This window comes from Pseudophryne corroboree, chromosome 1, assembly GCF_028390025.1.
Source record: "Pseudophryne corroboree isolate aPseCor3 chromosome 1, aPseCor3.hap2, whole genome shotgun sequence".
NCBI classification, from domain to species: domain Eukaryota; kingdom Metazoa; phylum Chordata; class Amphibia; order Anura; family Myobatrachidae; genus Pseudophryne; species Pseudophryne corroboree.
Genome location: NC_086444.1, coordinates 411,508,240 through 411,522,118, shown reverse-complemented (window position 1 = coordinate 411,522,118; position 13,879 = coordinate 411,508,240). Strand labels below are relative to the sequence as shown.

Genomic DNA, 13,879 nt, shown 5'->3' with positions numbered 1-13,879 from the left:
GCTAAATGCTTAGTGCTAGTGTATAATACAGAATATATAGAGTGGTGGCTACTGTACAAACTAGAGATATCACAGAGGACCATTGGAGTGTCTATAATGGGTGCACTGTGAGCAGTGCACACGGGCCTCTGGGTACAGGTGGGCCCACACTGCACACATTGCAACCCATGTTTTATTACTTACCATTCCAGAGTCCCGTGTCGGAGCTCCAGCCGTGGAAAAATGCCAGAAAAATGGTTGCTGCGTATGCGCAGTAGTGTCAAAGTCAGAAAAATATCACACTGCACATTGCCATATATGCACCTCATGCGAGTGCCTGCTGCACGTGCATGAGCCCTCCCGTGCGTGCGTATACTCGCCTTTGCGTGCACCCGCAGGCGCATGATATGCGCATTTACGGTAGAGTTTGTGTGCGTCTAGCGGGCGACTCAATCGTAACATATTTTAGTCACATAATGTATTTTGTAGATTATGGTCCCTTTGATAGAATCTGAAAGTTTAGTTAATGTAGCATGTTCGGGGACAAAGAGATTCCTCTTTGTTTGATACGAAGGGTCAGACAGGGGTTATACAGTGGTGTTTAGTATCCATCGGAAGAGAATATAATTAGCAATATTCCGGTGTTGGTTTGAAGCGGATTACTCGCTCGTGCGTATAGTTATGGACATAAGAAGTTTATGGACATTTACTATATTTGCACTTTATTACCCATGCGGCGGGAAACCCAGTTTCCCTCCCACCTGAGCAGTTTGGAATAGTCACAGCCCACCTGTATGAACCAACCTATGACCTTTGTTATAATGCGGAGACGGATTCCTGTGTCCAATGAACAATAAGAATGTAGGGACCATTGTACAGTACTGTGTGTAAGTGTATATAAAGACAAGCCGACCTGGGCCAGCTCTCTACTCTTTTCAACGGTTCTCATCACTGATAATCGTGAGCTGGATATCCAGAAAGGCGCTTGCGATTGTTTCCCCTTGTGCGTAAGTTCTCTGCAACCATATTTATCTCCTATTTGTTGTAAGCCATCTCTCTCTCTCTTTCCCCTTAAATGTAATTGTGTCTTTGTTGTATTTTAACGTGTAGTAACTCGGTTAGGTATTTTATGTTAGTTTGTTAGTGTATAACTTGTATTGTGTATTCTTTTGCGATTGAACGTTCATTCTCTCCCTTAAAAGGTGTTAGAACCTTAGACCGGTATTTGAGTGTTTATTATATTGCTAAAGGGTTCTCAGAGCGCAAGAGTCGCTCATACAGCTTTTAAACTAACAAGGTTACACTGTGTTGCATTTACACCTTATCACTGCAAAAAGGTTTACAATATAAGTATATTGTTTATGATATTGTTACAAAGGTTTAACTCTGTGAGCGTCAGCGTCGCTTGTGTTCGCCTCGTGGTCTCGAGCGTCCGCTACGCTGATAGCGTATCATTACGTTTGTCGGCAGCCTATAGCGTGCTTGCCTTTACGCTTTAAGCCGTGAGCGAACGTGCCGCTCGTGCGTCTCGTCCATGGCTAAGCGTTTGTTACGCTACGTGCGTACTCTTACGGTATTCCATACGCCAATTGCGTACTGTGTTCATTAACCTTTTAGAGTGTTTTTAATAGGATAAATTATAGGCTTTATCAATTGGGGGCTCGCCCACTCTTCACATATCTGCACTAGGTAATTTCAGCAGACATTATCGGTCAGCAAAGGGCGGGAGGTAATATTCCTCGTAGTGCTGACCAGATAAGCGTCTGCTTCACTTAGTAAGGAGTGCTGAAGGAATCCGGAACCGGAAGGTAGGAACAGTACGTTATTGTCTTTTAAAAAGTGTTTAGTTTCTGTTTTGCGTACGTACGCATAAGCACACACACCTGTATTTCGTGTTTAGCATAATTTGTCCGTACCTCATTCTCCTGATTGCCACACACTAGTGATAACGTGCTGAGACATTTGTTGTTATTAATAGTTAAAAGATAAAAAAAAGTAATATTTAAGGGAATAATTGTAAAAGGCACGCACACAGTCTCGCCTAGAAATACAAGGGAGATTTGGGTGGTGTTCAGTGAATGATTACTGTTAAAGATCATTCACATTGATAAACGTGTAGTGTGTTACTGTGGACGTACTTGGTCTGCGTACACGTGTCCTTACAAGGGCAGGGCGTACGCAACGCAAGGGTCGACGCACGGAGCGTATATTGCGCAACGGAGCGTACGGATACGCCCACATAATACAAACCGCACGATAGCATTGTTTTAATAGGCGATAAGGAAGTAACGCGAAAATAACACAAATCTATCTCAAATCCAAAAGTTTAAAGTTAAAAGAAAAAAAAGACTTTCTCTGTTGCAATTCTTCTGGGTTAGACTATTACTGAATGAAAGGAATTCTGTACAGAAATAAGAGTGTTCGAATGTAAGAGTGTATATATATAAGATTTCTCTTTTATTACGGAAGTGGGAACCATAGGCCAGTAGAAAGAGGTACACCAGCGAGAGTGATAGCGTGGGGTGGCTTGGGAGGCGTCCCTTGTTAATCTCGACATATTTATGAGCAGTAGAGTCTGCTGTACATAACAGACCAGGAGGTCAAGGACCAGGAGGTTCAGGTACAGCAGACTAGAAGTAGAGAGCACAACCGAAGAGGGTTGGTGCGAGACCCATATAGGCCAAAGAAGCTCATTGCTGAAGGAATTCGCAGCCGAAATTTTCGATTCCACTGATCGTTCCGCACATAAGATTAGTTGCTTGTGTGCAGATACGATTGTACCGCATGTGATTGTGTGCATTAGCGTGTCTTGAATTCAGAAGAACGCTACTTGCACATTGTTAACGTGATTTGTGTAATTTTTTTATTTTAAGGGAAGTAGCCTGATCACTCAGGGACATTCCAGCGACTGATACTTGCTGGGGAGGGTAAGACACTCCCACACGCCCGAGCAAGTAGACGTACTTAGGTGCCCTAGGTTGGGTACGGAACCTCTGGGAACTTTGGTCGCCGTATTGGCCAGCATGGGCGGGAGTTAAGTGGGCGGACTTCGGAGCAAAACCCCCACCGCAGCCTTACCCCGAGCATCTTGGTTTTTGTAAGGGTTGCCGAAGACCCTGATTTGAAGTCAGAGGTAGTGAAAGCAGCACCTGCAGAGATGGGGGCCAGTTGTTCAGGTAAGGGGCGATCAACCGAGGTTCAGGTTGATTTGGTAAACCGACCAATCGGGTCGGCAAGGTATATCATGTGTGAGAAATATGGTCATCACACAGAAATGTTGTGCAATGAATGGGAAAGGATGACTGTGCATGACGGGGAAAAGTTTCCCCGGGTAGGTAGTTTTAACCCAGAAGTATTACAGAATTTAAGGAGAAGAGTTTGCCTGATTAAATCTTCAAAAAGGCGCATTAGACATTATGATTATTTAACATTGTGGCAACAGGAAGGTGAAATACAAAGGGGGTTGGCGCAAGCCGCTGGATCTAACCCTATCAGGAAACTGATAGCCACTGCACCCCCACCACCATACATACCTGGAGAGAAATTGGTTGCAGAGAATGGCACTCAGGGTTATGTTAAATGTGTAGAAGTTAAGGATAATGTAACCAAAGTAATTAATGCTATCACTAATCCGTGCAAGTTGTACCCTGTTTTGAACTTTCCCCAGGATTGTGACCAAGAGGATGAGCCCACAACAATATCAGCACTCTCCCTAGCAGCCACCATATCAGAAACAGCAGTAGGCACGACCCAACCCGTAAGATTAGTATCAAAGGCCCCTAGCGGAGGGACAGGTGAGGTCGTATCGACTGGTGGTAAGTACGGCACCATACACTATGCTGAAACCATTTCACCACATGTTGTAGAATCTACTCAGAATGATGTTGTTGGGCTTAATCCTGTTAGGGTAATAGCAGTGCCAAATGGGAAAACTGACACTTCAGGAGCAACTCCTGTCAGGAACATCGCCATGCACTGTCCCTTTTCCCGAGCAGAATTAAGATCAATGATGTCTGAATTCCCTGATCCTAGGAAAGATTTAGTTGCATGTCAAAAGTATATTAGGGAGCTAGGAAATTCTGCAGAGCCAAATAACAAAGATTGGAGGACAGTTTTGAGGGCATGTTTACCCCACAATGTTGATTCGTTAAAGTTTATCGCTGATTGCAAGTTAGATGAGGAAGTACCATTAACAGACGAGTATAATCAGGATAATGTAAAGAGAATCAACTTACAGTTAGGGGTATATTTTCCTGCAGTATTAAAGTGGAATAAAATCTTTACAATAAAACAAAAAGAAGGTGAATCCACACCAGAGTATTTTCACCGGGCTCTGCAGGATATGGCTAGGTACACTGGTATAGATGACATTAAAACTAATGTACACCACAGGGAAGTAGCTGTTTCAGTATTAATGGACGGTCTAAAAGAGGTTTTAAGGAATAGAATACAAACCACTAGGCTTGATTGGAGAGGTATGTCGGTGGATGCATTGGGAGAGGCTGCTGCTGGGCATGATCGGAATATCATCAGACACAGGGAGTCACAGAGTGATAAGTTAATGGCTGTGAGTATACAGGCCCTCACTACCCGGCCACCTCAGCCCAGAACTGTGACCCCTGTGGGTAAGTCAACGGGTTTAAAATGTTATTGTTGCCACAGAGAGGGACACATAGCACGTGATTGTAAAGTAAGACCAATACAAAATTCATATCAACCCTATAGACAACGACCTGATACGAGACATTGGGATCAAGGACCGAAGGGGCGGAGCTATGAGCCACATGCAGGGGAAACAAAAAGGTACCCCCTAAGAAGAGACTGGCAAATCTTTGATAGTTCCCATCTACCCCCACCACAAGTAATTGCTGCCAGCGCGATTCAGAGAGGTCACCATACCCAATAGGGGTGTGGCCCCACCTGTAATCTGCAGCCAGTGAAATTGATTGCAAGTCTTGGAAGTGAACCCGAGGTCACAATTGATGTAGCTGGTAAATCATTAAATTTCCTTGTAGATACGGGGGCGGCCAAATCAGTGATAAATTCGACAGTGGGCATGAGAACCACTGGTAAGACAATTCCAGCCATGGGAGTAACGGGAGTAGTACAGCACTACCCTGTTAGCAAACCAGCAGAGATTACAATAGGGCCTTTGCATACCAAGCATTCCTTTTTGCTGGCTGCATCGACACCAACTAATCTCCTGGGAAGAGATTTATTGTGTAAAATGGGGTGCGTCATTTATTGTACTCCTGAAGGTGTATTCTTAGACATACCTGAGAATCACGCTCAGGAAGTACGAGACATGCTAGACTCCCCATCAAAATTAATGTCACATACCGTTATGATAAATAGGAGTCCATCCCAGGTAGAAGAAATGACATCCCAAATACCAGAGTCACTTTGGACTAAAGATGGACAAGACACTGGATTAATGGCAAACGTAGCTCCAGTAGTTGTGCAAGTAAAAGATGGTAGGATAGCTCCAAAAATCCCACAATACCCTCTGAAGCCAGAGGTGGAGTTAGGAGTATACCCCGTAATAGAGCGCTTGCTACAACAGGGCATTCTGGTAAGAACATCCAGCACTGCCAATAGTCCCATCTTCCCTGTGAAAAAGAGTGGGGGGAGGGGTTACAGGCTAGTGCAGGATCTAAGGGGGATTAACAAAATAATTGAGAGTCAGTTCCCCGTAGTGCCAAATCCAGCTGTCATCCTTATGCAAATCCCTCCCACTGCGAAATTTTTCACTGTTATTGACCTTTGCTCCGCCTTCTTCTCTGTACCTCTGCACCCTGACAGCCAATATTTGTTTGCATTCACATACAGAGGAGTTCAATACACATGGACTCGATTAACACAAGGTTTCATAGACAGTCCAAGCATTTTCTCACAAGCTTTGCATGATTGTTTACAGTCTTTCCAACTAGAGAGTGGATCAATATTGATACAGTATGTGGATGATCTACTACTGTGTTCAGATTCACTGGAAGCATCCCTGAAAGATACGAAACAGCTCCTGTTTCATCTTTCAGACACAGGACACAAGGTTTCCAAAGACAAGTTGCAATTATGCCAGACTAAAGTAAAATATTTGGGACACTGTCTGACACAAGGACTGAGACACCTGACCGCTGATAGAATTCAAGCAATTCGAGACATGACTCTGCCACAAACCCAGCAACAGATCAGAACGTTTCTAGGAATGTGTGGGTATTGCCGTAACTGGATCCCAGGTTTTTCCATTCTAGCATTACCTTTGCAGGAGATGGTCTCATCAAACAAACCTGATCGGATCTCGCATACAGACGAATCCGAGATGGCATTTGAGAGACTTAAACAGTGCCTAACACAGGCACCGGCATTAGGTATGCCTGACTATGGGAAACCCTTTGAGCTGTACGGAACAGAAAGTGCTGGTTGCGCGGCAGGCGTCCTAACCCAAAAGCACGGTGATGCCAGCAGGCCGGTAGCATACTACAGCGCTCAGCTAGATACGGTAGCGCAATCCCTCCCCACATGCTTGCGAAGTGTCGCTGCGATAGCATTGCTAGTAACGAAAAGCGAAGATGTAGTGCTAGGACACAACCTCACAATCCATACACCACATGCAGTGTCAGCCTTGCTGAATTCGGCTCAAACTAGACACGTCTCATCAGCACGGTTTACAAGATGGGAATTGGCATTAATGGCCCCCGTAAACATCACCATAAAGAGATGCAGTGCATTAAATCCTGCAACGTATCTCCCAGGTGTGCCTGGACAGGCACAAAGGGTGGAGGATGAGAGTAATAGTGAAGGAGGATTTAAGACAGGGGATGACACGCATGATTGTATGGAATATTTGACCCAAAATTTCACGGCAACACCTGACATCAGTGACAACCCACTGGAAGATGTAGATCTTACTTTCTACACTGACGGTAGTTGTCACAGACAGACGGACTCGGGAGACTTGTGTACTGGATACGCAGTCGTAGATGATCAAGGCACCATAGAAGCAGAACCGCTAGGCCCACCTCACTCAGCCCAGGTTGCTGAACTGGTTGCCCTAACCAGAGCATGTGAATTGGCTAAGGGCAAATCAGCCAATATCTATACCGATTCTAGATACACATTCGGAGTAGTCCATGATTTCGGAGCACTATGGCGCCTCAGAAATTTCATGACGGCAGCTGGTACACCGGTAGCGCATGCAGCTCACATCAAAAGGCTTCTAACAGCGATACAGGAACCCGACAGAGTGGCTGTTATCAAGTGTAAAGCACATACATATAGCCAAGACCCGGTATCACTTGGTAACAGCCGAGCAGACGAAGCTGCTAAGTTAGCAGCTGGTACCCCCAGACAGACAGACACCACACAACTGATGGTATTTAATACCGTCAACACACAGAAATTGTGTGAAATGCAAAATTTGTGTTCCACACAGGAAAAGGCAGTTTGGAGGGCAAAAGGATATGGCCAGGAGTCCTCAGGACTCTGGACAGATGGGCAGGGTAAACCAGTGGCACCCAGAGCATACCTTCCAAGTTTAGCGGAAGCAGCACATGGGCTGACTCATCTAGGCAAGGAAGGGATGTGCAAGTTGGTAAGAGCATATTGGTGCGCCCCAGGATTTTCTTCCCATGCGGGAAAAAGGGCAATGACATGCCTCACCTGCTTGAGGAAGAATATCGGAAAGGCAATACCAACAGAACCATCTCATATCCCACCTACAGGCGGCCCTTTTCAGGTAATACAAATTGATTTCATACAATTACCCCCTTGTCGAAATTTGAAATATGTACTAGTTTGTATAGATGTGTTTTCAAATTGGGTCGAAGCATTTCCTGCGGCCACAAACACCGCTATGTTTACTGCTAAGAAAATTGTGCAGGAATTTGTGTGTAGATACGGTATCCCTAGAATAATTGAAAGTGATAGGGGTACCCATTTTACAGGTGATGTCTTTCAAGGAATGTGTAAGTTGATGGGAATTAATAGTAAGCTGCACACTCCGTGCCGCCCCCAGGCGAGTGCGAAGGTAGAAAGAGTGAACAGCACTATTAAAAATAAATTGAGCAAAGTTATGGCAGAAACAGGATTGACATGGCCAGAAGCTTTGCCCATTGTATTATACAGCATCAGAACCACTCCCAGGTCCCCTCTTAATCTGTCCCCTTTTGAAATTCTGTTTGGTCGACAACCGCATGTTATGATTAACCCTCAGGATGATTTGAAGTGTAACAATGAAGTGACTGTAAAGTATTTGGTTAAGATGAGTAAACAGCTAAGGAATCAGAATGATAATTTGAAGTTGGTGATTCCTGATCTGCCAGATAGTAATTGTCATGACATTGAACCTGGGGATTATGTAATGATACGGAATTTTCTACGCTCAGGTTGCCTTATTGACAGATGGGAAGGACCATACCAAGTCTTATTGATTAGCACGACAGCATTGAAGGTTGCCGAGAGAGAGACTTGGGTTCATTTGTCCCATTGTAAGAAGGTTGCTGATCCAGAGAGGTCCCGTGATAAAGAACAGATGGTAGAGGAAGTTGTATCACTGGAGTGTCTGTTTCAGGAGGACTGAGACGGCACCTGAGCATTGAGAATAATAAGATCGGAGGCAGTTGTCGATTCCCTGTTCCCTTTTATTGTTTTTCTCCACTTCCCATCCCATCTCCCTCAATTATTTCTTTCCCCCTTCTCATTCTTCTCCATTTCCTCCTATAAGATGGACTTGCCCCAAGAGACTGTGATCCGGATTTTCCTGTTGACCATGATGTTGACCAGAGCAGTCTGTTCCGGCGAGAGTACCATGGAGGTCGAGAGAGGTTCTGGAATGGGTTCTGATGACAAAGTTGGAGGCGTAGATTTCCAAGAACAACATAATCATCAAGCAAAGGCGAGTATCAGAAAACGATCCGATAGCATTGGCAATAGGAGGAATTGTGAAGGATTGTTAGCTGAAGAGAACTGTATCTGTAGACTCTGTGACAGTGTAGTTGAGGATGGGTGCATCAAGAAATGTCAGTCCAGTTTTAATATCCACATGGACCGGCATCCATTGAGTGACTATCACTCCTTAGTGGGTAAAGTGTTAAATCAGACAGATTGTTGGGTATGCTCTCAAGTACCTCAAGGCCATAGCAAATCAGGATTAGTACCATTCCCTTTAACTATAGGGGAGGTACTTGAGCTAAGTGGTGGGAGACCGGTGGACAGGAGGTTTAATATCTCCAGTCCTCCTAGTTTGAAGCTCCACCAATATCATGTGGATAGATCTCTAGTATGTTTTAACATTTCCAATCCCCGAAAACCGGGAAATTGGGAAGTGTCATGGAATAACCAAACCATGACCTTTTCATACAGAGCCGATAGAATGCCTACAGATACAGAACTTATACGCCACATAGCCGGTAGTGGAAAATATTTCCGATATAGGTATACCCTAGGAAGTAGGATCATGAGAGTTGGAGAAGTATCACCAGGATACTGTGCACATATCGTACAAACAGATACGTGTACTAAACAGATGGGAGAATTAGGGTTAGGAGATTTCACATGGAAAATGTGTAATATGGTTATGTCCTACTCCGTCCCATATGTTCTCCCCGATGATGCATATTTCATATGCGGGAGGAAGGCGTATAAGTGGCTTGCCCCAAGCTCAGAAGGATTGTGTTATATTGGAAAAGTACTGCCTGAGGTAATGACGGTATCGCATACGAAAATGAAAGATATTCACCGTGGTGCCCAAGCTCCTTATACTCACACTCATTACGAGCACATCGTTAAATGGCACCTGATAGAAAGAACAGAGCATCCGGCCTCTGACCTGATCCATGAATCCACCGGGATTCTATTCCTAATCGCATTAGATATCACTCGTACCGCCAGAGGAGTGATAAATTATAAATATATATCTGCGCTTGCAAATTTATTAGACAATATCACTGAAATGTATGACGACACTTTTAGGTATACCGGAAGGGAGCTCCAAGCTTATAAAACAGAACTGGTTCAGCATAGGATGGTTCTTAATTATCTCACGGCAGTGACCGGTGGATATTGTGTCACACTGGCAACGCAGTACGGCGTGAAATGCTGCACTTATATTACGAATAGCACCGATGACCCGGTCGAGGTCATAGACCAAAAGATGGACGACATTCTCCAATTAAAGTGGGAGTTCCGCAGGAGACACAATCTCACCCTCGCTGCTGTGGGTAATGAGCTGACCGGTTGGGTGTCATGGTTGAACCCGCGAAATTGGTTCTCTGGTTTAGGAGAATGGGCTCAAGGAATTATCATGGATGTAGGGAAATTTCTTCTGTGTATCTTGGGTATCGTCATATCGATTGGTTTGATATTTAGATGCGTTCAGGCTTTAACGAAGTACTAGGGTGATGAGTCTAGGGAGTGAGGACATTGCAATTCCAATGGATTTGATTTATGACCCAACGATAGAGACAATGTTGTGATGAAAATGTGATTCCACGGTCCGTTTCTTTCACCCGTTTCTTCTTTGTTTTCCTCCAAGGTAAAAAAGACATCCGCTTGGAAGAAGAACTTGACAACCTTTTACACAGACAACTGATGGACTATGCCATAGACCCCCCCATATCCCTAGTAACTTTAATTTTACGCTAGCCCAACACTTTTTGTAAGTCTATGGACATTGAGAAAGCTTTTGCTCGCATTTTTGGCAAAAGCCCAAAGAGACTACAGTCAACATGTACATCAAGACAAGACACCAGACAAAGACTTCAATCAACAAATGCATATTAAACTCACATAGTTAATGACTGCATTTACCATAATTGCTCCTTATCTTCATCTCTACAACCTTCAGGTAAAAACACACATAGTCGATAGGGAATATAGGCACAGATATCAGCACCCACATATCCCCCCATTCATGTATCATCAACTAAAATGTGCTCCCCCATTTTGTTGCAACCAAAAGCCGAAAAGAGCTCGGTAAAGTTTGACAGCCCATCCACAGACCCGTACCACGGGATAAGAAGGAATTCAAATGTATACTTCGCAATACCTCGAAGCTTGATTTAAAACACGTACGGCACGATGATACATGACCCCTCAAACATGGACTCATACATACATGCTTCTACTATCTCACTAGATCATACCTTTTTCCCACCTTCTTCTCTCCTCCCCTACCCAATCATAGAAATGTATTATACATGACGTATATTTTTCTCTTTTTGAACTGTTTTAGGAAGTGGCAGTTATTGGTGACTGCCAAAGGGTGGACTGTCAAAGTCAGAAAAATATCACGCTGCACATTGCCATATATGCACCTCATGCGAGTGCCTGCTGCACGTGCATGAGCCCTCCCGTGCGTGCGTATACTTGCCTTTGCGTGCACCCGCAGGCGCACGATATGCGCATTTACGGTAGAGTTTGTGTGCGTCTAGCGGGCGACTCAATCGTAACATATTTTAGTCACATAATGTATTTTGTAGATTATGGTCCCTTTGATAGAATCTGAAAGTTTAGTTAATGTAGCATGTTCGGGGACAAAGAGATTCCTCTTTGTTTGATACGAAGGGTCAGACAGGGGTTATACAGTGGTGTTTAGTATCCATCGGAAGAGAATATAATTAGCAATATTCCGGTGTTGGTTTGAAGCAGATTACTCGCTCATGCGTATAGTTATGGACATAAGAAGTTTATGGACATTTACTATATTTGCACTTTATTACCCATGCGGCGGGAAACCCAGTTTCCCTCCCACCTGAGCAGTTTGGAACAGTCACAGCCCACCTGTATGAACCAACCTATGACCTTTGTTATAATGCAGAGACGGATTCCTGTGTCCAATGAACAATAAGAATGTAGGGACCATTGTACAGTACTGTGTGTAAGTGTATATAAAGACAAGCCGACCTGGGCCAGCTCTCTACTCTTTTCAACGGTTCTCATTACTGATAATCGGGAGCTGGATATCCAGAAAGGCGCTTGCGATTGTTTCCCCTTGTGCGTAAGTTCTCTGCAACCATATTTATCTCCAATTTGTTGTAAGCCATCTCTCTCTCTCTTTCCCCTTAAATGTAATTGTGTCTTTGTTGTATTTTAACGTGTAGTAACTCGGTTAGGTATTTTATGTTAGTTTGGTAGTGTATAACTTGTATTGTGTATTCTTTTGCGATTGAACGTTCATTCTCTCCCTTAAAAGGTGTTAGAACCTTAGACCGGTATTTGAGTGTTTATTATATTGCTAAAGGGTTCTCAGAGCGTAAGAGTCGCTCATACAGCTTTTAAACTAACAAGGTTACACTGTGTTGCATTTACACCTTATCACTGCAAAAAGGTTTACAATATAAGTATATTGTTTATGATATTGTTACAAAGGTTTAACTCTGTGAGCGTCAGCGTCGCTTGTGATCTCCTCGTGGTCTCGAGCGTCCGCTACGCTGATAGCGTATCATTACGTTAGTCGGCAGCCTATAGCGTGCTTGCCTTTACGCATTAAGCCGTGAGCGAACGTGCCGCTCGTGCGTCTCGTCCATGGCTAAGCGTTTGTTACGCTACGTGCGTACTCTTACGGTATTCCATACGCCAATTGCGTACTGTGTTCATTAACCTTTTAGAGTGTTTTTAATAGGATAAATTATAGGCTTTATCAGTAGGAATTTAGTCTCCAGAACATGGCCTGCTCATGCGAAGTAGACTCTGGCACAATGCCAGAGTCTACAGTGCCGTAAAGAGTAGGGGGCCCAACTGGAGTCTGCACACAGGACCCCTCTCTGTAAAAATGACCCTGCAGTGGAGAGTGTACATTATAGAACCCAGTCATTTTGTTGGGTGATGTACAATGCAGTGCCTGTCCCCTGCTACCCACTGTACATTCATTTGCTACTAAACAATGAACAATGTATAACACATTAGTTATTGACCAGTAGTCAAAACAAAGTCCTTTTTTTAATGGCCAGTGTATATTACTAAGGTTATTCCTTGGTGGTCAGTTTAAAATGCTGAACTACTTCACTACAGCCAACAAGTAACTTGGAGGGAGATGTGTTAAAGTGGCATGGATTATGCCACTATAGCACTTCCTGCTTCGCTTCATTACCGAAGAGAAGCAGGAAGCTACACCAACAAGATGCACTAACATCATGTCTGCCCGTAGCAGGGGAGTAATGAAGCGCTGTGTCTCTCCCCCAGCAGTGAAAAGAAGAAAGATCCTTAAGGAAGAACCAACATATTCGGGACTTACTGATCCTGTAACAAAGGATCTTTTATCCAAACTCCTGTGCAAGTACCGGTCTCTCCGGCTCGGGGAAAAGGGCAATGTGCGGGAACACCGGTTTTTCTATTCAGTTATCTGGGAAAACATAGATACTGGAAAAACAGCATCCCCAGTCAAACCGCACAGGTGCTCCAACGACACAGATGAAAAACAACAGATTCCTGTGTCCTACAGTGAAGCTTTCAAAGAGCCAATTCCTGCAACAGACCAGAGCCTTAATGATAACATTCAATTTGTTTGCCCTCAATGGGGTGAAACGTATCATAACGTGCCAATGGAACCAGATACTATATCATCAGTTGACGGTGACCTGCATGCCAAAAAATAGAAAAATCTTGTACCTGCGTCATGCGCTTCCTGCTCCAACCTTGGCTATGTCTCTGGATATGAACTGTTTACCACCTCTCCTGACCTCTGAAGATGCTCTGTCTTCCATCTGATGCTTCTGAAAAACATTGAACACGTTATAATGTGACCGGGTGGGCGGCGGGTGGGACTCGAGCTGCAGCCACCTCCACATAGTGAGTCCTGGGTTGTTCCATGTTTGTGTTTGCAACAAGCTGAGAGCTGCAGGAAGAGGGCAACAGATACCCTACTACTCCATTTTAGATGAAACGGCTATGTTGAGCGCACTTA

At 44.2% G+C, this 13,879-nt stretch overlaps 1 long non-coding RNA gene across 1 annotated transcript in view; it reads right to left on the bottom strand.

Annotated features, from left to right (window-relative positions):
* The window catches only part of LOC134892770 (uncharacterized), a 193,202-nt gene that overhangs the window by 119,875 nt on the left and 59,448 nt on the right, over positions 1 to 13,879 (bottom strand). Inside the window, exon 2 of the long non-coding RNA XR_010171608.1 lies at positions 13,585 to 13,688. This is a non-coding gene — a long non-coding RNA (uncharacterized LOC134892770). The remainder of the gene's footprint in view (positions 1 to 13,584; positions 13,689 to 13,879) is intronic.